Source organism: Pelodiscus sinensis, chromosome 6 (genome assembly GCF_052426305.1).
Source record: "Pelodiscus sinensis isolate ZL-2025 chromosome 6, ASM5242630v1, whole genome shotgun sequence".
Taxonomy (NCBI): Eukaryota; Metazoa; Chordata; order Testudines; family Trionychidae; genus Pelodiscus; species Pelodiscus sinensis.
In genome coordinates this window covers 99,428,681-99,455,849 of record NC_143057.1, presented here as the reverse complement: position 1 = coordinate 99,455,849, position 27,169 = coordinate 99,428,681, and the positions used below count along the sequence as shown (strand labels likewise).

Genomic DNA, 27,169 nt, shown 5'->3' with positions numbered 1-27,169 from the left:
TCAGTTTTCCTGTCCAGTTTACCTTTCTCTCTCCACCCCGTGCCTTCACATTCAATTACGCCATAAACATAGGTCATTCCTTCATTGACCCATAAGAAAGAAATTTACTTCTTTCCTTTCACCAAGTCAATAGATGTTAAAGGTATAAATCAGTGGGGTTTTGCATCTACTTCATCTCTTTGGGCAATCATTTACCCTGTCAGATGTCAAACGTCATTCCTTTATGACAAGATGTATCTTTGCCCAGTTCTGCAGCCCAGAGGGCTAGGAGCGTTACCCAGAGAGGGAGGATATGTCACAATTCAGTGACAATTTCTCATGTAATTCTTCAATGACAGATTGTTTTATAATTTTTCTTTAAAACAAAAAGAAAACAAAGGAAATTAGCCTAGGAAAGAAAACACCAAAATATATTTAAGAGTCTGACTAAAAAACCCAAGAGGCATATACAGAGTTGACTCTCATTCCATCTATTGTACTTACAACTGCAGGGGTCTGAGAATAATATGATGTGTGATCTTACAAAATGTACTGTAACAATATTTTGGCACGACTGCCTGAGTTTACGTTGAAATGGGGAGCTGTAGCTTTCAATTTGGCTTTAAATCAGACTCTTCACATTATTTTAACATAGGATTTTATTTATACTTTAACATTTAATTTACACTTTAAAAGGTGTCTGTAAAGGGAGCATAGAGTGCCCTCACACAATACCCTTGCCACAGATGCATTCTTCACCTGGCACGGAGCCACTTTAACTATTCCAGACCCCTCTCTGACCTCAGTGTAGGGAATAGACAGTGGGTAGGGAATTATGGGGCACAGAGGGGTGTGGCCAGAGTGCAGTGCTATCCAGCTATTCTGTATTTGTGTGATTGCCAATAGAGGGTTATTTCAGTCTGTTGTAATGTAGAGCAGTCCTTTTCGTGTCAGTTAAAATGGGACTAGTAATTGGTCCAGCTAACATGCCAGTTCAGGAGGGGACAAAGCAATTCTGGTCAATGTGCTGGTAAGGCATAAGGCTGGCTTCCTAATTCACAGCCTCCTTTTTGGACTGTGCCAGTGGCAATGTAACACACTGGCCCTTGCTTGGGGTTTGGGACAAATCCATGATTCAGCCTTGAGGAAGGAAAAGCTTGTTAGCTGGAATATTAAGTACAACCTTCAAAACAAAAATTGTTTATAATTTTTTTTCACAGAGTGACTGCAGAATTACAGAGGTCTCTGGAATACAATAAATTCATTGCAGTTATGCTCTTTTGTTTGTATGAAGATTTCCAGAACAAGCAATACAGATGCCAAAAATCAACCATTTGGGAATCCAATAGGCATTGTGCTGGATCTAGTTTCATTCTTTTCTAACCAGTTTTTCTAGAATAAGGATATAAAGGCAGTGTGGTAATTGATTAAAAATCTAAGACATATCAAGAGGCAGCCAAAATCCCAGCTTCAGTGTTTGCCAGGTTTATTCTTTAACCGAAACATTCTTCCTACAATTGCATAAAGTCTGCCTTGCTAAACTATATAATGCCACAAAGAACTGAGAAACTAGAAGAATGTGGTTATTAAAGCTAATAAGACTGATTCCCCAGGAAAATAAATGGAAATAACAAACGGTTATAATTCATCTCTTAAAATAAAGACTATCTAAGAGTAGGAACTTTCCATTTAAAAAGAATCAGATGTTTTCTTTTAAGGCTGCTAAAAAGCTTAATAAACTGTTTCATAATTTGCCAAATAACATCCATCTGCATAAGTTAATAAACCATAAATGATCATTTAAAGTAGTTTTGAAGATCTCTATGAGTTCAAAAGTTGACCTATGTCATAATGTAGTCACTGTTCTTACCTTTCATCACAACGTACATTAAAAAATATAATGTTGGATTATAGAGATTACAGCTGTGCCTACATTATGACAATACTAACTTGTAACAATAGTTATTTTCATGATATCAGTATTTTAATACTAAATTGCCTCTTGAAATTCTGTTTTCTCAATTGAACATACAGCATTGCTTTTATTTTTGACAAGTTGCTTTCTGCAGAATGAAATAATGTGAAATGCAATAATCTGATGAAATACAATACAGTTAATAATAGCTTTATACCTAAAGCTCCTTTCATCATGAAGAATCCAAAAGCATTTTACAGATTGTACATATAAGAATCAAACCTTATCCGCCAGTGAACTACAGACACTATTAAGGAAAATATGGCTGCCATTCTTTACCTTTAATAACATCTTTGAGGAGGAAAAGTGAAGGATAATTTTTCTGTTGGAAACTATAATGGGAATTCTTTTGGGAGGCAGAATCTAATTACTAATATTTCCATTTGATCAGAACATTTAACTTATTTCTTATAAACACACACAAGTTGTCAGGTCTCCACATATTTTTCTCTTTCAAAGAATGGCTCTTTAAGCAGCATAAAAACCTTTGTCATCATGCTGGGGATTGATTTAGAACTGACTCAGAGGGTAAAATACTGCTTACTGAATGTCTAAGACCTCTTCCTGAAATATACCTGTGTTTTCCTGAAAAAGTTCTCATCCAAATATCAGTAAGGTCCAGCCCTTATTTGTTGATACAATCACAATTTGGGTGGCATTTTACTTAGATGTACACATTTCTCTAGAGCTCATAGCCATAAAATCTGTTCATGGAAGTTGTCAGTGTCAGTACTTGTTTTTGGTGAAATAGAATATATTTGCCCACTTCTTTACAGATACCCATAGTTCTTTATTCTGATTGTTAAGCATACTGGAACCATGATTAATAAACTCCATGGATTTATAAAAAGAAAACACAATGGATCACTTAAAAACAAGCTTCAGCATAATTGTATAAGAAAAATTTAGGAGAAAATTAACTGGAAGATCTTTATCTATCTACCTATAGAGTGCTAATTGCTGTAGCGTCTCAGCCATTATCTACACTTTGCAGTGGATCGATGCTGCAGTGATCAATCCATCACCTATCAATTTATCATGACTGCTGTAGACATGATAAATTGATCTCTGATAGCAATCTCATCGATGTTGGTACTCCATCAAGGTGAGAAGAGCAGCTGGCATTGACAGGAGAGTATTCCCCATTGACCTTACTGCACGCAAGATGCAACAGTGAGTATGTTGACTTCAGCTAAGCTATTTGTTTACCTGAAGTAGATCGACAGTGAAGGTAAGTGTAGTCAAGGCAGACTTCAATAGACTTCACCCCTGACTTCTATGACTCTGTGTATATGGTATATGTAGTTTATCCAGACATCAGTAAAGAATTTGCTACATTGCCTAGTGAAATCTTACTGGAGAATCTTACTTGGATATGAATAAACATACTAGAGCAGTAACTGCAGGATCATAAAGAATAATGGTAAATGGCAATGAATCAAGCTGGTGGGCAGTTATACATAGGTAGCCACAGGGATTAGAGTTAAACCTAGTCTTATTTAATATAATTATTGGTTCATTGGAAGTGGATGTTAAAAATATGGTAATTAGGTTTGCAGATGATACAAAACTGGAAGGTGTAGCAAACACGAATGGGGACAGAGAAATAATAAAAGAGACCTCAAGAGGTAAGGAATATGGGTTGGAAATAAAAAATGTGATTCAGCCTGGAAAAATGCAAAATAATACAACTGGGGAATAATAATCTAAGACAGAAATATTTACTGTGAAATAAATATCTGGAAACTAGTAAAACTGAAAGACCTGTTGGGGTAGTAGTGGTCAGCAAATTAGATATGTGCTTGTAATGAGATATGTTGACCAGATAAAAAGTGTGATTTGAAGCGACATACTCAGAGGAGAGAAACAAAAATGAATGAGAGGCAAAAGAGACTGACTTATGAAGCAAGAATAAAAGCACAAATTCTAAGTGTAACTTATTCAGACAATGTCTAAGGGATGTTTAATAACCACCTAAAAGTGATTGAAGAGCATAAACTTTAAAAAGTGAAAGGGATTATTTAAGGAGGTCCAACCATTGTAGCTTCTTAACTTGTCTCCTTTCAGTCTTTTCAAATTACCAGTGCTCAAGTCATCTGTTTCTCTGTCACTCTAGATGAGTCATTACAGGTGTTCAAGAAGAGACTACTTTTTGCACAAAAAAATTGTTTTAGTTTTAAATTTTAATTGTGAGAATAAATATGTTAAAAAATGTGCAACACTGAGATACAGTACTACCGGACTAGGGGCCACATAATTCATACATCTTTATTAAATTGTTTTGAACATTTAAAATTTTTATCACTTGTGCCAATTTAAATTGGACAAACAAAGCTCTCAGGTTGCATTTAGAGATGAACCAGACACTTCTACCATCCTCTGAAGCCTGGAAGAAAACCTATTCATTATTCACAAATTTTGTCTGAATAATTTGTGCAAATGATTTTGCCTGGTAGAGTCTCTGCAGTTAACTGTAATTCAAAATCCAAAATGTGAGCAGTGTTGGTAATTTTTAGTTAGACATATATGACATATTCCCTTGCTGTTGAGAGCCTTTGTTCCCTTGATTACCCTTAATCATCCTCAGATAGCCTTGTGATCACCCTCACCCTATGTGGTTATCCAGGGGATAGGGCTGACCTAGGAAAGAAGGAAAATGACCTCTGCTGAAATTTTGAATAGAATGAGGTAGGGGAGGTTAGATGGAGAGTAGGGTCAGCGAAGGGAAGATGGATTGTGGGGAGTAGACAATGGGGAGCCAGGTGGGGAAGAGGAAGGAGATGATGAAGAGCAGGCGAGGTGAGAGCTGGGAGTGGAAGGAAAGCAGGGCTCATGTGGAACAGAGGGTCGGGATAGGCGTGAGCTTGGGAGTGGAAGGGAGGCTAATGTACAGTTTGCCAATATATCTTATTTTGCTGAGATACGCTGATAAAAATGCTGGTTGTGATGGTCCTACAGACAGCTTACCATGGTTCAAACACATTCACATAATAACCATCCCAGTCCCACGCTGTCCTTGCTGAACACTCCAGGAAGTGACTGGATTTTCTTCAGGAAGGCCAAGGTACTTTCCCTCTCCTGTCTGTTAGTGAAGCCTCATCCTTGCTCTCTCCCTTCTCCTTATTCAGCATTCATGTTACCCAAAAGGGCTCACTCGCTGTCCCAAATGAGCAGAATGAATTGTGCTGTTATTTCAGTTAGGACAATGAATGACTCAACAACAAATACCATTTGGAATTCACAGGGATTAGGCAACCATTGCATCCCTCTGCCTGGTTGGGAGCACCTGGCCTTGTTCTGGGAATAGGCTCTGCTCCATTCATGGTAGGTATTCCCAAACCCCAGTCAAGAGTATTAACCGTGGCAGTTACCATGGTGGCTGTTGTTAATCCTCTGCAGTCTCTGTCATGCTCAGGCTGCTCTCTGGGGCAGGGCTGGTATGTATCTTGCATGCATGTGGAGTAACCTGTTTGGGGTTTGTTTAATCAGCTCTGTTCTCAAACCAGACTTCCTTTGATTGGCAACCTTGATTCCCTTTCCTCCTCTCCCTCCAGCCTTGCAGTGACTGTTGAGCTGCTGGAGATTCCCTCCCTTAGTGACAGGCTTGGGGAGCTGGGGAGCATTCCCACCCCTTCCCACTGCTGCAGCTGGGGAGCCTGCAAAAACTGGAAGGCTGCAGGGGATTCCACCTCCCCATGTAGTCTCTTCTGATTGGCTGTGGAAGGAAGTACCCTGACCCACTGGGCATTGCTGGAACTTGTTCTGTGCTGCAGACACAGCGGATGGGCAGTTTTCAGCTGACCGCTCTTCAGGATCAGAGGAAGGAACCTAGCAGCAATTCAAAGCAGTGAGTCCAGCCTACTCCCCTCTGATCACCTCCGTGTCCCCTTAAGAACCTTTCAAAGCAAAGACAACAAACCCCACTGAGAAGGCACCCAGCAAATCAGCTTGGGCTACATGCAGCCTGTACTTTGAGTTCAGCTAAGGCTGCTAATGGAAAACAAAGAGAGGAGGGGAAGATGAGGGACTGAGTCAGAGACTGACTATCAGAACCTCAGCAATCGACCCAGCAAGTGGGATCGACTAGTTGGGATTTATTAGATCGACTAGAGATTATTTTTTTCAGGAGTATACTTTCTATCTATTTCAATAATCTGGCATTTTTCTTTTCTTATTTGATCTGAAAAAGGCTTTTATGTACCAGGTCATTTTCCTTATTAATGATGCTCTTGGGTGTTCTGTTCAAAATAGTTTATAATCTTTAACTAATTAATCCTCGGACCCACCTATAAGATCAGTATCAGCTCAGTGGATAGATTAAAAATGAGGGAAGAAAGGTTATGTGATTTGCTCAAAGCTACGAAATGAGTCAGTATCAGAGCAAGGTTAAAAGTCAAGAAATCCTGGATCCCAGTCCTGTATTTTCTTTTAATAAAGGCACAATTAGCCTGCTGATTAAAATTGATAATACACTATGATATTTCATAAGGAACCTGGATTTGAGTTCTGGGTTTATATCAGGGCACACTGAGGGACAACTGTATTGACAATGACTCTCTTTGCTTCCACAAAGAAGAGGCCAAGAGAGAAAGACTGTGTACAGTACATCCCTCTTATGTGCTCCAATAATCACTATAAAGTGATGTGACCATGTCCTATTGTTGTGTAATAGTTTGAGCTTTCATTTCAATATTATTGCATGCAATAGACTATTGCATGCAATAGGCCCCTTCAGAACCATTATAAATCGGTTGTTTTATAATTCATAGAATCATAGAGCTGGAAGAGACCTTAAAAGGCCATCAAGTCCAGCCCAAGGCAGGACCAATCCCAATTAAATCAACCCAGCCAGGGCTTTGTCAAGCTGGGACTTAAACACCTCTAGGGATGGAGACTCCACTACTTCCCTAGGTAACCCATTCCAGTGCTTCACCACCCTCCTAGTGAAATAGTTTTTCCTAATATCCAACCTGGACCTCTCCCACCGCAACTTGAGACCATTGTTCCTTGTTCTGCCATCTGTCACTACTGCGAACAGCCTTTCTCCATCCTCTTTTGAACCTCCATTCAGGAAGTTGAAGGCTGCTATCAAATCCCCCCTCATTTTTCTCTTCTGCAAACTAAATAGACCCAACTCCCTCAGTCTCACCTCGTAGGTCATATACTCCAGGCCCTAATCATTTTGGTTGCCCTCTGCTGGACCCTCTCCAATGCATCCACATCCTTCCTGTAATTGGGGGCTCAGAACTGGACACAATACTCCAGATGTGGCCTCACCAGAGCCAAGTAAAGAGGAATAATCACATTGTTGTATCGACTGGCAATGATCCTCTTAATGCAATCTAGTATGCCATTAGCCTTCTTGGCTACAAGGGCACACTGTTGACACATGTCCAGCTTCTCATCCACTGTAACCCCCATGTCCTTTTCTACTGAACTGCTACTTAGCCCGTTGGTCCCCAGCCTGTAACAATGTTTGGGATTTTTCCATCCTAAGTGCAGGATTCTACACTTGTCCTTGTTGAACCTCATCAGATTTCTTTTGGCCTAATCCTCCAATTTGTCTAAGTCACTCTGGACTCTATCCCTTTCCTCCAGCGTGTCTACCTCTGCCCCTAGCTTAGTGTCATCTGCAAACTTGCTGAGGGTGCAATCCATCCCCTCATCCAGGTCATTAATAAAGATGTTGAACAAAACTGGTGCCAGAACCGAACCTTGGGGCACTCCACTGGAAACTGACTGCCATCCTGACATCGAGCTGTTGATCACTACACACTGGGCCCGACCTTCCAGCCAGCTTTCTATCCATCTTACCGTCCATTTATCGAATCCACATTCCCTTAATTTGCTGGCAAGAATGTTATGGGAGACTGTATAAAAAGCCTTGCTAAAGTCAAGGTATATCACATCAACTGACTTCCCCATATCCACAGAGCCAGTTACCTCATCATAGAAGCTAATCAGATTGGTCAGGCATGACTTGCCCTTCATGTATCCATTCTGACTATTCCTGAACACCTTCCCCTCTTCCAAGTGCTTCAAAATGGATTCCTTGAGGATCCCCTCCATGATTTTTCCAGGGACTGAGGGTATGTCCACACTACAGCGCTAATTTGAACTAACTTAGTTTGAATTAGTTCATTCGAACTAAGCTAATTCGAACTAGCGCATCTCGACTTAAAAACTAGTTCAAATTAGCGTTTTGCTAATTCGAACTAGCACGTCCACACTGATTGGACGCAGGGGCGCATTTAAGGGCGGCTGAAACCGGTTCTGGCAGGGCATCAGGTCAGTAGTTGCTTTGTGTGGCTGCTGTCTGAGGCTATCTGAGGCTTGTGCTTAAAGGGACCCCCCTGGACAGCCGGTTCTCAGCTTTTCTGCTTGCTTGCCAACCTCGCCGAGGGACAGCAAAGCGTTTTTCTCTGCGCTCGTCTGTGTTGGTGCTTCCCTTTGGGGACGCCGCCGCAGGTGGCAACATGGAGCCAGAGCTCGCCCTGCACTTTCTGGTGCAGTTTATGGACTTGCTGCTGCAAGCCTGCCAGCAATGGCTGAAGGGTGCCTGGTTCCACCTGGTGCACGTCAGCCACCTGCCTCTCTGCCTGGCCACCCTGGGGGCCATGGCACAGCTGCGGCAGTGCCCAGGTGCCGGCGTGCCCCGCCGCATCTGGCGTCTGGACACCAGCAGTGACTGGTGGGACCGCATCGTCCTGGAGCGCTGGGGAGACCAACAGTGGACCCAGAACTTCAGGATGAAAAGGGACACCTTCCTGGAGCACTTCAAGTGGCTCGCCCCTGCTCTGCACAGAAGGGACACTCACATGAGGCCCGCCATCCCCCTCCAGAAGCGTGTGGCCATCGCCCTCTGGAAGCTCTCCATGCCGGACAGCTACCAATCCGTCGGGAACAAGTTCAGCGTGGGGAGATCCACCGTCGGAGCAGTGCTCATGCAGGTATGGCACTCGCCGGCCACTAGGCCGTGGTCGAGGGGGGTTGCAAGGAGGGGAAGGGCCGCCCCAGGGAAAACGGGGTGACCGGGGGGGGAGGAGGCAAAAGTACCCCGCACCGGAGGGGCCGGTCTCTCCCGGCCGTACTACACACTGCCCGGGGGTGTTGCTCCCGGGAGTGGGGCGCGGGGCACTGCCAGGGCACAAGCACTCCCAGCCACCCGGGCGCCCCACTGATTCACGCTTTGCTGTGTCTCTCCGCAGGTGGTCAAGGCCATCAACCGGGTGCTGCTCCGCAGGGTGGTCCACCTTGCCGACCCGAACGCCATCATCCGGGGGTTCGGCGCCCTCGGCTTCCCCAACTGCGGGGGGGCCATCGACGGGACGCACATCCCCATCCGTGCCCCGGAACACCAGGCCTCCCAGTATGTCAACTGCAAGGGGTACTTCTCCGTCCTCCTGCAGGCTGTGTGTGACCACCAGGGACAGTTCACAGACATTAATGTGGGCTGGTCCGGCAAGGCACACGACACCAGGGTGTACCGGAACTCCTCCGTGTGCCAGAGGCTGCACGCCAGGACCTTCTTCCCCAACCGCCACATCAGGGTCGGGGACGTTGACATGCCCGTGTGCCTGGTGGGGGATGCGGCCTATCCCCTACAGCCCTGGCTCATGAAGCCCTACACGGGGCACCTCAACCCCTCCCGCCAGGCCTTCAATGCGAGGCTGACCAGGGCCCGCATCGTGATAGAGGGGGCCTTTGGGCGACTGAAAGCCCGATTTAGGTGCCTCCTCACCCGCCTCGACCTCACCGAGCACATCCCTCCTGTGGTGGCAGCATGTTGTGTGCTGCACAATTTGTGTGAGTGAAAGGGGGAGGCTTTCCTGCCAGCCTGGATGGCTGAGGCTGACCACATGGCTGGCCAGTACGCTCAGCCCCGCACCGCCGCTGTCCGGGAAGCCCAGCGGGGGGCCGTCCGGATCCGGGATGCCCTGCGGGAGAGCTTCGAGGTGGAGGAGGAGGACTGAACTCTCCCTGCATGCCCCACTGGGGCCTTCTTCCACCCTCCCCCCTTTCCCTTTCCCCTCCCTAACCTCCCTTCCTAATGTCAAATAAAGACACCTGTTTTGGCAAAAAAAAACTCTCTTTATTTTACATAACTGGGGTGGGGGGAGGGAGGAGGGAGGATGGGAGAGGAGAGGGGGAAACCTGGGGGGAGGGAGCTGGAAGGGGGTGGAAGGGGAGGAAGGGAAGGGAAAGCTCAGGCTTGGGGGTCTGGCTGGCTCTCCCCTCTCACAACACTGCGGGTGCGGGGGCCTCGGGGCGGAGAGCGGGTATGGAGGGTGGGGCAGGAGGGACAGGGGGTGCGGAGGAAGTGGGAGAGGGAGCAGGGGCAGCAGGGGTGGGAGGAGGAGCGAGAGCTGGGGCAGCCACAGGAGCCGGAGCAGGAGGAGGCAGGAACCGGTAGACCAGGGTCTGGAGGTGGCCTCTGAGGCCACGGCCCTGCTCCTCCAGTGCATCCACACTCCGCTGGCGCAGCCGAAGGTCCTCCTGGACCCAGTGCTCCTGGTTGCAGAGCAGCTGCTCCATGAACTGGAGGTGCTGCCGCTGGTAGTCCTCCTCATTCCTGGCACGCCTGCTGGCCCGGACGCGGGTGGCTGTTGCAGGTGGGGTGGTGCGCCCTGCAGTCCCAGGTGCTGCGGCTGTGGTGAAACAAGAGCAGTGGTCAGTTCTCCCTGGGGACAAGGCCCCTGCATGACACCCAGCTGCTGCTCCATGGTGGGCAAGGCCCAGGCGCACGATCCCTGAGCTCCCTCTCCCTCCCACCCCACCCCCGTACACATAAGGGGAGCATGATGGTACTCACAGGTGGAGGCCTCCCCGGATTCAGACGATACAGGAGGTGTGGTCTGTGGGGTCCTGGGTCCTGGGTCCTGGGCAGGCTCCCAGCAGGCTCCTGGCTCACGGCGTCCACCGGCTCCTCCTCCTCGGTGTCCAGGACGGGTCCCTCTGTCCCAGGATCGATGACCACCCGGGGAGCATGGACGGCGTGAGCCCCCAGGATCCGTTCCTGGATTGTCCTTCTTCCCTTTCTTAAAGATGGGCACTACATTTGCCTTTTTCCAATCATTCGGGATCTCTCCTGATCTCCACAACTTTTCAAAGATAATGGCCCAAAGGCTCCTCAATGACATTTGCCAGTTCCCTCAATGCCCTCAGACGTATTAAATCCAGTTCCATGGTTTTATGAATGTTTAGCTTTTCTAACCTGTTCTTTCCCCACCAAGGGCTGTCAACCTTCATTCCATATTGTGTCACTTAGTGCATTAGTCTGGGAGCTGACCTTGTCCTAGAAGACAGAGGCAAAGAAAGCATTAAGTACTTCAGCTTCCTACATCATCTTTCACTAGGTTACTGCCCTCATCCAGTAGGGACCCCACACCCTCTCTGATCACCCTCTTATTGCTAACATGCCTGTACAATCAAGATATCTTTTTTGTTATCCTTCAAATCCCGTGCGAGTTGCAATTCCAGTTGTGCTTTTCCCTTCCTGATAACTCCCCTGCATTCTCAAGCTATACATTTATACCCCTCTCTAGTCATCTGTCCAAGTTTCCACTTTTTGTAAGCTCCCTTTTTGTGCTGAAGTTCACCAAGGATTTCCCCAGTGAACCAATCCGGTCTCCTGCCATATTTGCTTCTCTTGCTACGCATGGGAATGGTTTCTTTCAGTGCCTTCAATAAGGCTTCTTTAAAATACTTCCAGTTCTCCTGGGCTCCTTTCCCCTTCATGTTAGCATCCCAGGGGATTCTGTCCATCGGGTCTCTGAGGGAGTCGAAGTCTGCTCTTCTGAAGTTCAAGGTGTGTATTTTACTATTCTCCTTTCTTCCTTTGGTCAGGATCCTGAAATCTACCATCTCATGATCACTGCTTCCCAGGTTAACACCCACCTCTACTTCCCCTATTAGCTTCTCCCTGTTTGTGATCAGCAGATCAAGCTGCGTATGGCCCCTGGTCGGTTCCTTCAGCACTTGTACCAAGAAATTATCCCCAACATTCTCCAAAAACTTCTGGATTGTCTGTGTACTGCCATATTGGTCTGCCAACAGATGTCAGGGTGATTAAAGTCCCCCATGAGAACCAGGACCTGCGATCTGGAAACTTCTCTCAGTTGTCCAAAGAAAGCCTCATCTACCTCATCCACTGATTCGGCGGCCTGTAGCAGACACCAACTACAATATCACTGCTCTTGCTTATACCTCTAAACTTGACCCATAGACTCCCAACAGGCTTTTCTCCCTCTATATACTGGAGTTCTGAACAATCATAGTGCTCTCTTACATACAGTGCAACTCCTCCTCCTTTTCTCCCCTGCCTGTTCTTTCTGAACAGTTTATACCCTTCCATGACATCGCTCCAGTCATGTGAGTCATCCCACCAAGTTCCTGAATAAATGGATCATTGGCATGACATACAATTGTTATGTGAGTGTTTCCTATTAGACATTGTGGTTTAGTCAGTTGAAGAAGGTCTGAAGAATAATCTGGTATGCTGCATAATCCTCTATCCTCAGTTGACATGCATGCTGAAAGTCTTTATAAAGAAAGAAACAAATTATGCACACAAGCAATTTTTCAAACTTGTGTGTCTTGGCTACATGTTTCTTTCTAAATAGGCCTTGTCACTAGTCTAGATTATTGAGCACTGTAATCGCTTGCACAACATCAAATTTAAATTGAGAAACTGTTGAGAGAGCTGAAATCATCTCATGGCTGTCCCCTGACTCTGTGACCCGGCCCAGTAGTAACCCATTCTCTTACACCAAGACAAAACCCTGTAATACCCCACTAGATATGTTCTCCCAGTTTGACAGGGCGCCCTTACCTATGGTTAGTTGCATGTTATTTTAACTAGTCACCTATCCCAAGGTGAAGCATCACACCTACTTTAATCTGTTAGTGTTCTGCTCCCAAAACTAAAAGTGATAGAGAGGTGATCAATAGAAGCTGGTGCAAACCAGAGATCTCCTAATGCTCTTTCTATAATTACCTTAATTAGCCAAATAATACATACATTGCATTCAGGGAAAGGAGAGAGAGAAACCAATACAGAATCCATAGGGATGTGCATTACTCATACACCATGCCTTATGGAAAAACCTAAAGTCTTGGTCATCATCCTCACCTGTGGTCATCATTTTGGCATCTTACCCCAAGGTATGCAAGCAGGACACAACTTTTAAAATATGTTATGCTGTTGTCCACTGTGATCCATATATATTTATGAAGCGTTTAACCTCTTCCTTATTTTAACTTCCACCCTCCTCACACACAGATTATTCATGGGGTGGTCTGAATTTCATAGGTTGACTCATTATTTCTTTTTTTATCACATCACCTAGTAACAGGTTACCTTAGCTCTCTAACATTTCTCACCAGTTACCAATGGTTATCTTGTGGTGTCTACCAATTTCTCATAGCCATTATTATAGAATCATAGACTCACAGAAAACTAGAACTGAAAGGGACCTCAAGATATCATCAAGTCCAGTCCCCTGCCCACACGGCAGGACCAAGCACCATCTAGACCATCCCTGATAGATGTCTGTCTAACCTGCTCTAAAATATCTCCAGTGATGGAGAGTCCATAACCTCCCTAGATAATTTATTCCAGTGTTTAACCACCCTGACAGTTAGGAAATTTCCTAAAGTCCAACCTAAACCTCCCTCGCTGCATTTTAAGCCCATTGCTTCTTGTCCTATCCTCAGTTCGAACTAGGGGGCTAGTGTAGACATACCCTTAGAGTTTCTTCCCATATGAAGAAACTCTTCTCTGTTTATTAAAATCTTCATTTTTTAATTCCATTATTCTTATTCTACTGTCCTTCCTTCCTTGCCTTGCTTTCTTCCATTAGAACAATGAATTCAGACCCTCCATAACTTCGTATATCCAAATTGCCTTCTCTCTTCAGAGTTGTAACCACAGAATCAAGTCTAAAATGATTGTCCCTCCTACTTATTTCCTCCACCAGTTAAAGCAATAAGTTGTTCCCATTACATTCCCAGAACTTACTGGACATTTTATATTTTGCTGTACTATTTTTCCAATAGATGTTTGGATAGTTAAAATCCCTCAGGGAGGGAACAGTAGCCAGATCAGAGAATATAGAATCAGCCAGGCAAGAGGTCCATTTAGCTAGGCAGTGCACACACATAGGCTATGTCTAGACTGCAGGCTTCTTTCGAAAGAGGCTCTTTCGAAAGCATCTTTCGAAAGAGCCTCTTTCGAAAGATCGCGTCTAGACTGCAGGCGGATCTTTCGAAAGAGAAATCCGCTTTTTCGAAAGAGAGCACCCAGCGAGTCTGGATGCTCTCTTTCGAAGACGGCCTCTTTACATTGAAGAACGCCTTCTTTCGAAAGAGGAACTTTCGAAGGAAGGCGTTCTTCCTCGTGAAACAAGGTTTACCGCCATCGAAAGAAAAGCCGCGTTCTTTCGAAATAATTTCAAAAGAACGCGGCTTGAGTCTGGACGCAGGGTAAGTTTTTTCGGGAAAAGGCTACTTTTCCTGAAAAAACCCCTGAGTCTGGACACGGCCATAGTGAAGGACAGCCCTCATCTCAAAGATCTTACAGTCTATTTCCCTGTATCTTGTGATTAAGGAGCACAAGTACCAAACTATAACTGCCCCCTTTCATAGGAGCTTAAGGGAGGGAAAGGCACGCTGCACTCCTATGCTGGAGAAGCCAAAAAAACCCTCAAATTAATATTAATATGGGTAATCAAGTATGTCATAAAATCCTCCTGGACCCTGGACAAACACATAAGAAGACACAGTCCTTGCTCTGAAGAGTTTAAAATGTAATTTCAGAGAAGATGCCACCAAGTGAGTATAATAACTGGAGGGAAGTTGTGGGAGGAGGACAAGGACAAGAGAAGTAAGATGCTTCTGATATAAATACAAGTGTTTCTAATGAATATAAATACTTAGCAGCAGCCCTCAGTGGTTTTCAGTTTAACCGTTGTCAGATGGTGATTTCTTGTAGGCTTCATGGTAGAAAAGGATATTGAAGAATTAGCTGAAGGGTGACAAGAGAATAGATTTAGTACACATATGAGGAGGAGGATGCTGGAGGTGGGACGAGGGGGTGTCTTTCTTTCTTAAGAAAGGAATAGGCAAGCTCTGGAGAGTTAATGTTGATAGGCTTGGCAAAAGTGTGCTTTAAGAAAATGAGAAGATACTTGATTCACCAATGAGGGGAGGCAATTCCATTTTAGAGGCAACACATGTTCAGATGCCACAGTGAGGGGCACAATACCACACACAGAGGCCAAGGAAGACTGGATATCAAGGTACAAGAAAAGGAGAGAAGGCTGGAAAGGGAGAGGTTTGTCATGTTTATTTGATACAGTTGTAAATTTGATGCAGAAATAAATCCACAACTAAAATCCACTTTTCTGGGAGTCAGACGCTAAATAAACTACCAGCCCTACTATTTCTCACATGAGAGACATATTCCAGCATGGGCTCACATAAATATTGGTTACTGGATCTGTATTGCCCTCGTGTAAGTCACATCTTGTGAAATTCCCTCCAGTTTCCGTTTGGTGGCAGTACATGTTAAGAACAATCCTTTCTTTATCAGAAGGAACCATTATTATTCATTACATTTTACACTAAACTTTGTTCCTATCAAATGTGTCTGATGCAGGAACCAATTATTGATATAAACTCATAAACCTTAAAAAATGAAAGCCTAATTTTAAAACACTCTAATATGTAAACATAAATGGAATCTGCTTAGGGAGAAAAAAGTCTGTGAGAATTTGTTCATTAAAATATCTTTTCATTTGTATTTTTCAGATTTAATAAAAACAATCCCACTCAGTTTTCTTCCCATGTTCCTTCTAACAGGTTGAGACATTTTCATGAGAATTATGGTTATCATAAAATAATATATTTCTATTGTTGTTTACTTTTTATGCAAAATTAAAATAATTTTCAACAATCTGTACCCCAGAGAGAAATTCCACCTGTATGGAAAAAAATGTTGGACAGGTTTCCTCAAGGGACTCACCATTGTCTTTGGTAACAGGCATATGTAACCACTCTCTTACTGAGCAAACTCTACCACATAGTAAATGAACATTTTATCTGGTACAGTTTAGAGAGACGCACAATATCCTGTTTTTAATGCAATACAGGTGGTAGCAGATCAAGTTACCAAGTCTCATTAAATCATATATATATATATATATATATATATATATATATATATATATATATATACTCATGAAACCAATTTTCTATTTTGTCTGCATTTGTAAACTAGGTTAAATTGTTAATACCAAGACAAGGGTAGTGAAAGGAATCAGTTATGGTGCTCATAGGAGTTTTCATTCTCACTAATCTCTATTTTGATCCAAGCAATATTTCATTTGATTGTTTATTTTCATTAAGATGTTTTTTGAACTAGTTTATTGAGCAATGGTACATTTTGGAAAGTGTTTCTGGCTATGGACAAATACCATCTGTATTAAAGTAAACTTGGAATTATTTGTATATAAAAAAGATCATTAGTACAAACTAAAAACAGAAAAGGGCCTCAGAATGGATCTAGAGAGGGAACCAATAATCCTAACTGCAGAGTATAAAGGGAAGAAAGGTATAGAGTTTTTTGAGACATGTACAGCAAGCAGGCTTAACTAAACAATATGCAGTTAGATTTTTTTAAATGTAAACTATTGTGTGTGGATTACTGTGAACTTTATTATTGTGTAAGCTATTGGGGGGTGTAGTATTGTGAATTATTGTGTGTGTATATATCTATAATAAGAATATTAGATTGGCAGTTCCAACCTTATTCTTCATATTTGAGGCAATTACATCCATATTTAATCAACTAACTAAGCAGCTTCAATTTCAGATTACCCACAACTGTCACTGAACTTTTCTCTTTTAGGGAGTCTGGAAAATGAGACCCAGAGATATTAAGTGACTTGCTATTTCACACAGTGAGTCAGCAATGTGAAAAAATACATACTTTTGGTGCCAGTCCTGCATTCACATTCACAGGATTTATGCCTACTGTGTGGTTTTTGCTTGTCACTGTGTCTTGATTATATAGGAATGAGACATTGGTCCAGCCCTACACTATTCATTAGAATGGTTTCAGGTCATATTTTCTCTCCAGTTTTGTCCCTAATCAAAGTAAAATAAATTGACTACCCTTGAAAAAACTTGTATTTTCTGAAATAGCTGTGCTACCTCTGTATTACAGCATTATTTAAATATCCCTTTCCCCTAGGATTCTGCAAATTGGAGCTATCTGCACATTTTTAATGAAAACATCAACAAAAAAGGGAGGAAAGGGAAGGTTACTCTCCCACTCCATCCCCATCTTCCAACTTTTCATTTTCTAATGTAAATTACATTAGCTGTGGGAAGTCTTTTAAGGATGACTAGTATATATAGTTAAAAGGAGCTAAACAATAAAGCATGCATAGAGTTAGTGAGCTATTTTCAAAATGTTATGTTTTATTTATAAAATACTTTGTGTCTTAAAGTCAAAAGACCTACCTATTGTTATAGACACAGGGAATTCATTCAAACTCTCTTAGCTACTTTTGAGCAAGAGACAAGTTGGCCTAATTTTTATGTACACTAATGCCTTGTCATCACTAAGTAAAAGGTGTGTTCTTAGCTCAAATTAGTGAACACCTGGTCACTAATACAAGATACAATCCCGGTGAGGACTAGGCAGATCTTAGTTTTGACATGAGTTAGTAAGTTGAGATAAGTCCAAGGCTCCCCCATAGACTTTCACTCAACCTCCTAACTTGTGTGAAAACTACAGGCTAGTTGCCTTGTCTTGCTCTAGGATTTTACCTGCGTTAGTTACCATGTGTCATTAACATGGATTAAGAACATGCCCTTTTTCTTTTCATGACACATCCTTGGGCTCATTTATACCTTAGCAGCCCTGAAAAGGTTTCTTTAGGTAATTTACATCCATTTTATGACCCCTTCAAATTGTCAAGACTATGTAAAGGGGCCTCAGGGTAAATGAAAATAAGGCCAGAGGCCCCAATCCTGTGAATGAACAGGACTGTGCATGTCAATAAACTTAAACATATGCCTGAGTGTCAGTGCCATAGCAAAGGAGGGCGGGGGGGGCAGTTGCTCCTGGGTGCCACGCTAAGAGGGGGCACCAATTTAGCTGCCAAAAGTTATGTTGTTAACTTTTTTATGATTATTTCCTATTTTGTATATATTCCAAAAGTCAACTGTGAAAAAGTTTCAGTGAAACCTTCAAAAAGTAAATAGGATGATAGTTATGTTATGCTGAAAGCATTGAGGTTATACTACATGGCTACGTCTACACTGGCCCCTTTTCCGAAAGGGGCATGCTAATTTTCCAGGTCGTAATAGGGAAATCCGCGGGGGATTTAAATATCCCCCGCGGCATTTAAATAAAAATGTCCGCCGCTTTTTTCCGGCTTGTAGAAAAGCCAGAAAAGAGCGTCTACACTGGCCCCGATCCTCTGGAAAAAAGCCCTTTTCCGGAGGATCTCTTATTCCTTCAAAGTAGAAATAAGAGATCCTCCGGAAAAGAGCTTTTTTCCGGAGGATCGGGGCCAGTGTACACGCTCTTTTCCAGCTTTTCTACAAGCCGGAAAAAAGCGGCGGATATTTTTATTTAAATGCCGCGGGGGATATTTAAATCCCCCGCGGATTTCCCTATTACGACCTGGAAAATTAGCATGCCCCTTTCGGAAAAGGGGCAAGTGTAGACGTAGCCCATGTGTTTTAGCATGAATGGTGGCAGGAATACACTCTACCCAATCACCTCAATTTGCACGCATTTGGGCGTATCGAAGTAGGAAAAAAAATATTGGGAGGGCGCAAATTTTGCGTTTGAACGCGGGCACATAATACCCTCGCTATGCCACTACTGAGTGTTTGCATCATTGGGCCCCCAAGTGTCTTTAATTAACATATTTCTTCATCGGGTGCTACAGGACATGCCTACTCTGTGCCTGGGAGTAAGCCTGCCAAACAGTACAGATGTAACTGAGGGTGTCTACACTACAGCACTAATTCGAACTAACTTAATTCGAATTAGTTAATTCGAACTAAGCTAATTCGAACTAGTGCATCTAGACCTAAAAACTAGTTCGAATTAGCATTTTGCTAATTCGAACTAGCATGTCCACATTGAGTGGACCCTGAACCGAGGTTAAGGATGGCCAGAAGCAGTGCCGGCAGGGCATCAGATGAGGACTTAGAGTATGGAGCTGCTGTCTCAGGCTAGCCGAGGGCTATACTTAAAGGGACCCGACCCCCACCCCGGACAGACAGTTCTCAGAGGTTCCCCGTTTGCAAAGCAGTCCTGGTTTGGAGTGCCCACACTCGGCACATCACAGCACTTGGCCATCAGCCCGGCTGCACTTGCTGCAGGCTTCCATCCGGGGGGCGGGTCAATCGGGGGGCTGCAGGAGAGCTTCCACCCCAAGGAGCCTGCAGAGCCACCCCAGTCCTCCCCATCGGGGGCTCGTACGCCAGTCCTCCCTCACCTACTTCCACTTACCCCTCTCTAGCCCCCCCTTCCTGATGTACAAAATAAAGGACATGTGTGTTCAAAAATAGAAACTCTCTTTATTGAACAAAACTCGGGGAAACTGGAAAAAGGAGGTGGGAGAGGGGAAGAGAGAGGATGGGAGAGGGGAGGGCAACTAAAATGATCAGGGGTTTGGAACAGGTCCCATATGAAAAAAGGCTAAAGAGACTGGGACTTTTCAGCTTAGAAAAGAGGAGACTGAGGGGGGATATGATTGAGGTCTCTAAAAGCACGAGTGGTGTGGAGAGGGTGCATAAAGAAAAATTCTTCATTAGTTCCCATAATAGAAGGACTGGAGGACACCAAATGAAATGAATGGGTAGCAGGCTTCAAACTAATAACAGAAAGTTCTTTTTCACAAAGCAAATAGTCAACCTGTGGAACTCCTTGCTGCAGGAGGTTAGAACTATAACAGAGTTTAAAGAGAAGTTAGATATATTCATGGAGGTTGGGTCCATGGAGTGCTATTAGCCAGGGGGTAGAAATGGTGTCCCTGGCCTCTGTTTGTGGAAGGCTGGAGATAGATGGCACGAGACAAATGGCTTGGTAATTGTCTTCAGTCCATCCCCTCCAGGGTCCCTAGTGTTGGCCGCTGTCAGCAGACAGGTTACTGGGCTAGATGGACCTTTGGTCTGACCCAGTATGGCCATTCTAAGCTCTGGGCTCAGGGCGGGGGTCTCACTGGACCACCCTGATTTTCATGCAAACCTGCTCCTGGGTGGCCAGGCTGGCAGCTCTCCTGCCCTAGACGGCCACTTTCCTGTGCCTAGTGCGGAGGTCGTGGATGAGGTCCACGATCTCCGCACTAGACCAGGTGGGCGCCCGCCTCTTGCGACCTGGGCAGGCTCCCGGGAGCTGCCAGCCTGGTCCCGGGAAGAGGGGGAGGGCTGGGTGGCAGCGGGTGGCTGGTTCGTGCCATGCCAGGTGCAGGGTCTGCTGGCTGGGTGCTGGCAGTCTTGCACCTGGCACGGGCACCGTAGCCAGACAGTGCCCCTTTAAGCGCTCCGGGGCCGGGAGCGGGGCAGAAGAGTTTCCCTGGTGGTGCCCAGAGTGGCCACCAGGGAAAGCTGGGGAGGGCTAGCCTCCCACTAGTTCGAATTAAGTGGCTACACAGCCCTTAATTCGAACTACTTAATTCGAACTAGGCATTAGTCCTCGTAGAATGAGGTTTACCTGGTTTGAATTAAGTGCTCCGCTAGTTCGAATTAAGTTCGAACTAGCAGTTTGCCTGTGTAGCGCCTATCAAAGTTAATTTGAACTAACGTCTGTTAGTTCGAATTAACTTTGTAGTGTAGACATACCCTGAGATTGTAGATCAGGTTCACCACCCAGCCTTTAGAATCTGAGCTCTAGCTCAAGCCACAGCATCAACACATCTATACAGCCATTTTTAGAGAACTAGTACAGGCCCAGCCTACATGAGTCTGTGGACCTGGTCTTTGTGGGAGGACCACCCCCAGATATAGGGCAGATATGCCTCCAGAGGCAACAGGTTTTATCCTCAGAGGATATTTGCTGAGAGGAGATACATATGTTTCCAAGAAATCAGTGTATTCTTACTCACTGGTGTGTACTCCCTGGAATCAACACTGCTCTCAAGTAGCTACGTTTAATACATACCACCCAAAATGAAATCATACATTTCTGTGAGAGGCTAACAAATGCCATTCTTCTTCCAAGTCCTGCTACTTTCCAAAAATCACATCAGATGCACACATCTAACATGGCAGTGATGAAAGAAAAGGAAAATCGGCCTATGTGAGAAAGTCAAACTAAGATACACAACGCTAACTATGTAAATAGTGTAGCTGGAGTTGATGTATCTTAGCTTGACTACAGGAGGTCGATGGAAGAAGTTCTCCTGTCGACTTTCCTTACTCCTTGCAACTCGGTGGAGTACCGGAGTCAATGGAGGGGAAGGAGGAATCAGCAGTCAATTTAGAATGTCTTTACTAAACCCACTAAATTGACCTCCAAGAGATCGATTTCTGCAGTGTCCATCTCCCAGTAAGTAGAAACAAGCCCTTATTAGTTTGACAAAATTGTGAGTTTAGTTCTTTTCACCAGTATTCACATTTTCCTTCCTGAGACTAGTGTATCAGGAGCATATTTCATAAGCACAACATATTCCATGTGGCTGTGAGCTCTTTCATTGCATATTCAGCAGAAAACTGTCTGCTTACTTGCAATTTTATACATCTTCCAAAGAGCTCTAAATGCAAAATGCAGCACTCAGGGACATTCCATGGATTTGCAACACCTTTTAGTGTACTTTGCATTTAAAAAAACAGTGAATGGATTATACGCATGCAGTTTTTTCATCAGTGACAGATAAGACATGGCTCCTATTATTATACATCAATTATACTTATTGATCCAAGTATAATGCAGTCTCCTCTGGAAAAAAAAAATCACAAATCCACATTAGAAAATGAAAAGTCCAGCCATGTAAAGCTTAGCCCGCAGCCACAAAACTTTGGGCTTCAATCTCTGCAGAGCTCAGCTAGTCAGTATTCGGATGAGAAACTTCCAAGAAAATCCCCTGTGCTGTGATTTAGTAGGTGTTACTCTTCCCTCTGAATAAGTATAGAGCCAGACTCTCATTATGCTGTTTGGGACACTGTATTACTTTTACTGCCATTTGTTGAGCGAGAAGCTCAGTTACCATGGTTAGGGATGTGTAAATACCTAAGATAGGTAGAGATGGAAAACAGAGTCTTTTATGCATTATTCTGGGCTAGAGGCCCCTCCCCCAGTTTTTATTTGTTCATAAGGTGGAGCATCAGTGTTAGAGCTGGCCACATCCACACAGATGTTAGTACAGAGCCATGGGCCAGACCTGAGCTGTTTGTAAAGGCAGTTGCTAGCACTGTTTTATGTGACAACTACCTGCGTCAGCAAAAAGCCTGGAACAATTGCCCAGAAAGGTCATCAGAGCAGCTCCATGTATTTTGGTCAGGAGTTAATTCCAAGACCCACTGTTCTAAGAGGCCCCATTGCCAACAGATAACTGGAGCTGATGGAATAATTTCCAGCTTGGATAGACATACCCACAGTAGCGTTGATTAAACTTGCACATTAAAGTAGAACTGTAGCCACAGTGGTATGAACAAAGGGATGGGCTAGCCACCCCACGTACATGCGTAGGGTTTATAATGGGAAAGAAGAAGATTGCAGCATGTCCAGGTTTCCCACTGACTCAAGTATATGTATCTGAACTGCTAGGATAAATATTGAAGGGCACCATGCTGACAAACTTTATGGTCCGAAAGGGGAAAGGGGCCCCTGTTGCTGTCCTTGCTTTGTGGTTGTGTTTAGCTGGGTAGAGTCACAGTGGAGGGGTCTTCTTAGGACCTAACACAGCACCAGCCATAAAAGAGGGCAGTGATCTGGTCTCCCTATTTTAATATACATGCATGCAATTTTAATTGCAGACATTAATTAGGTTTGCTTTGTTTATGGATGAATCCACTTTTTGTAATGCATGCATAGATATTGACTTTTTCAAACTGCCTCTAAGTTAGGTTCTCATACATTAACTGATTTCTGGTGCTACAGCAACACATGAGTCTTGAGAAGAAGAGAATTTTCATCTTCATTAGTCCCTGCCCTCCACAAATACCATATATTTCTGCGGTGCTTTACAAATAATGATACAGTACAAGCTTTCTTATTCAGCATTCATGGGAAGTGGGGGTTGTTGTTTAATCAAATGAGCTGATTATTCAACCATTATATTGATAGTTCATGATTTTTTCACTGTACACTAACTATAGTTGAAAAATGGGTTAGATAATATCAAATAATAGTAGTATATGCAGAAGCACAACACAAAAAAGCTTTACTGCTGCAAGTTTACAAACTTAACTTCTGCAAGCACCGGAAAATGTTGAAAAGTTATGCCAGCCAGCTATCGGAATTTTTCTGGTTAACTGAAAGAGTAAGTGTATTGCCATCTATTAAAAATGCCAATTAACTGAATTTTCTGGATATTAAATTGCCAGATAACACAAATTGTACTGTATTATTGACTTTATAAAATGTTTTGAGAAACTTCTATACAAGAAATGATATTCCCTAGAGCTACGTCTAGACTGCAAGCCTCTTTCAAAAGATGCTTTTTCAAAAATATCTTTCGAAAAAGCCTCTTTCAAAATAGAGCATCTAGACTACAACCAATACTTTCAAAAAAGCAAGCCACTTTTTGAAAGAGAACACCCAAGCAGTCTGGATGCTCTCTTTGGAAAAAGCACAGTTTGCATTACATAGCACCTTTTTTTCGAAAGAGCACTTTTGAAAAAAGGCATTATTCCTCATAAAACAAGCCACATACAAAGATCACTTTTTGATGTAAACAATCACATCTTAAACATGGAAAAGTACTTTGTTGCTGCCCAATGAGCCTTTTAGTGATGTTGATCAAAGTACATTCAGCTTCTGTATTAATTTTTTATGTAACAAGTATTTAATTCTGTAATAGCCACAGCCAGGTTGTATTACTGTCTCTATACACACCGGCTTTTCATGACGATAATTGTGGAACCATTCATTTTAACCAATAGAAGTGAGTTATGCAAAAAGGGGAGAGCAGGCAGGAGGATTTGCTTCTGATAACACAGCCCCACCACCCAGAGGAGAGGGAGGAAAAAGAAAAATGAGGAAAGAAGAGGAAAAGAGAGTGACAGGGGATGAGGGGAGGAAAAAGAGATCTAACTCTGAATCAACAGTCCTAGCACACTCCTCCACATATATACACAAACACACCAAGGGAAAAAAGAAATGAGGGGAAAGATAGGCCAACGAAAACAACAGGAAGGAACTTATCTTCTGATAACCAAAATCTCATCACTTACGCACAATGTCACAGAGCTGTGCACACTCTTTACAGAAAACCTGTCTGAACTGATCCTTGGGTTCAAGTGAGTTCATGAACATCAGCCAATGCTAATGAAAGCTTGGCAAACAAGAATTCAGGATATGCACATAGCTGTGAAGCTGGCAAGCTTACTGTTGTAGATCTCCCCAACACATAACTCCTCGAAACAATAAAATCTACTACATTCACTGCCACAACCACTACCCAATGAAAACTAAAGAAGAGCAGGAGTTAAGGAAGGGACAATTATGGGGGATGAAACCTTTAAAGGCTGAAGGCAATTAAATTTGAACCTTGAAGTAAAACCTGCAGAAGTTGATTTGACTCCATTTTCTGGGACACAAATTGTAGTGTTCTGCAGTCCAAACACACTATGACTAACATCATGCCACAGTATGCCACTTCTGGGGCAGCAGAGAAGGATAGGAAGGGAGAAGGAGAAGCGAAGAAAAGAAGAAAAGAAAGTATAGTGGATAGGAGGGAGCTGGGTTCCCCTTCCACCAATCTGTAAATTTTTCACTAGCACAAACCAATTTTATACAATATCCCTGGCATTCCCACTAACTGCTTGCAGGTGGCAAAGGAGAATCCAACAATCCACGTAGAAACAATTTTACCCAGACTCCTGTACAATATTAACCACTTGAGACTGAGCGGCACAACACGCAGTATGTGGGAAAACCGCACCTGCAACACCTCCACCATTTGCTATGCACACTCACACAGAGGCTGCAACAGAGGACTGGATTAGTGAAAGGGAAAGTAATGTCTGAATCTCCTGTGGAAAAGAAATTGCCTGTAATGTTCTCAAGTTTTAAATGACTTCTGCAACGTGCAAAGTAAAGCTAAGCAGAAGGGAAAGCCTTCAAAAAAGTTAAATTGTATGGGTATTTGTTTAATGATTCACTAAGTTGAATGTTGCCTTATGAGGTTCCCCCCCAAATGTTTATGGACTGACAGAATTATAGTGCCATTTGGATACTATTGTCTGAGAGTTTAGAAAAAGCAACAGGAGTCAAGAAGATATATTTATCTTTACAATTAATTCCAAGGCTCCATTGCAATAATATTATGTTGTGGGGACCGAAATATGTACACAACAGTGTTACTAAATAGCAAATCGCTTCTTTTAAAATAAATAGTTTAAAATCTTATTGTGGAGGCGCCTAAATGGGTAGGCATACCAAGAATTGAGATTATTTGACATATTTGTGCAAGTTTAGTGCTGTATAGAGCAGAGGAGTGAATACAATACATAGCTGTGAACACTAGAGGTCACTTAGAAAAGAATAATAAAATGATGCAGAGTACTTTGTCAGTCTGAGTGAATACAAATCCTGGTTAATCCTACTAATTGCTTTTTAAGAATATAACAATTTGTCTCTTTATTTACTATATGTATTTCTACGATAGCTCTAGGTTAGTTAGAAGCACGATATAATGCTTTGTGTCTGACTAATGAAGAAATAAGACTAAGTTGAAACATATGGTTAAAAATATCTCAGCTCTTTTTTTGGTTCACAAGTATAAAGTAAAAACAGAACCTTTTAGGAAATAGACAAATGAAATAATAAACTTCTAAGAAAGTTTCAAAGCTGCTTTTAGTTTTATCTTGAGTTTGTTTTGCATTTCTTGGAGTAAACACAGAATTTTTTTGTCATGACCACAGATTTACTTATCAGGTCACCTGGACCCTTTGAGCAAAGGGGCCATATTTGGCTTTCTGTTATGGACTGTTGCAGAAATCTAACATTTGCATATAAACAAAACTAATTTTTTAGTTTCATGAAGCATTTTGATAATGATCCATATTTTGATGGGTTTGATTATTATTTAGTAAGAGGTGTATACAGTGGCTGCAAACAGGCTCCAAAAGGTTGGACAAGCCAAAACCAATTCACTTTCACGTGTTTTCTTCTTCCAAAAAGTCATAATGCTGAAGGCAACCTGAAATATAAAACTAATCCTTTGTGATCTTTACCCTTACTGTAACATCTTTATCCATCTGTTATATCATTAACAACAGCTGATCATAACACCATGCTCAGTGAATGTACTTCAAAATAATCCTAGCAGCCAGTGGAAATTACGATGTATGCATTTCAGTCTAACCAGTTTTGTTTGTTATTTCAGTGACGTGATTCCTGTTTAGAGCAATCAAACCATCACATTACACAGTATAAATCAATAAGGTGATAATGTAGTTGTTTACTGTACTTACAGACTTGCCTGTGACCATGACTAGGACATGCCATTTCCTAGTATGGAAAGCAATTCATATTTATTTCTCCTTGGAGCATGGCTGATGTAACCATCAGGTACAAGCCAATCCCACCATGCTGCAAAATATATATTTATAAAAGATACATCTGGTGCATATTTATAGTGTACAGAATAAGGACTTGTTTCAATTACGCACATGGATTTGCTCTTTGAAGATAAAAAGTAGGTGTTACCTCATGCCCATATAAATCCAGTAGTAAAATGTGCCCAGACCAAAACCTTTCCTACATGCTGTTACTTGTACATGCATATTTTAGACACAGTTCTATTCTGAGATAGATTGACATATGTTTCCATATATCTTGGAAAATCCACTGTTGCACTGTTCTCAAAAGAACAGCAGCCTGTTTTACAAAATACATACAACTGCTCACCTCAGATCAGTGTTGAGCTGCCAGAGGGCAAAATAGGGAATATATGCACTTTGAAGACATTTAGGTGAGTTTCACCATATGTCAAATATCTAAGTTTAAGAGAAAAGTAACAACAG

At 43.0% G+C, this 27,169-nt stretch overlaps 1 long non-coding RNA gene across 1 annotated transcript; it reads right to left on the bottom strand.

Annotated features, from left to right (window-relative positions):
- Positions 1–9,939: 9,939 nt before the first annotated feature.
- On the bottom strand, positions 9,940–26,913 carry LOC142829767 (uncharacterized). The gene is made up of 3 exons (XR_012904517.2): positions 26,618–26,913; positions 10,767–11,249; positions 9,940–10,602 (listed from the first exon to the last, which is right to left on the bottom strand). It is a non-coding gene; the product is annotated as an uncharacterized LOC142829767 (long non-coding RNA).
- Between the last annotated feature and the right edge of the window lie 256 nt (positions 26,914–27,169).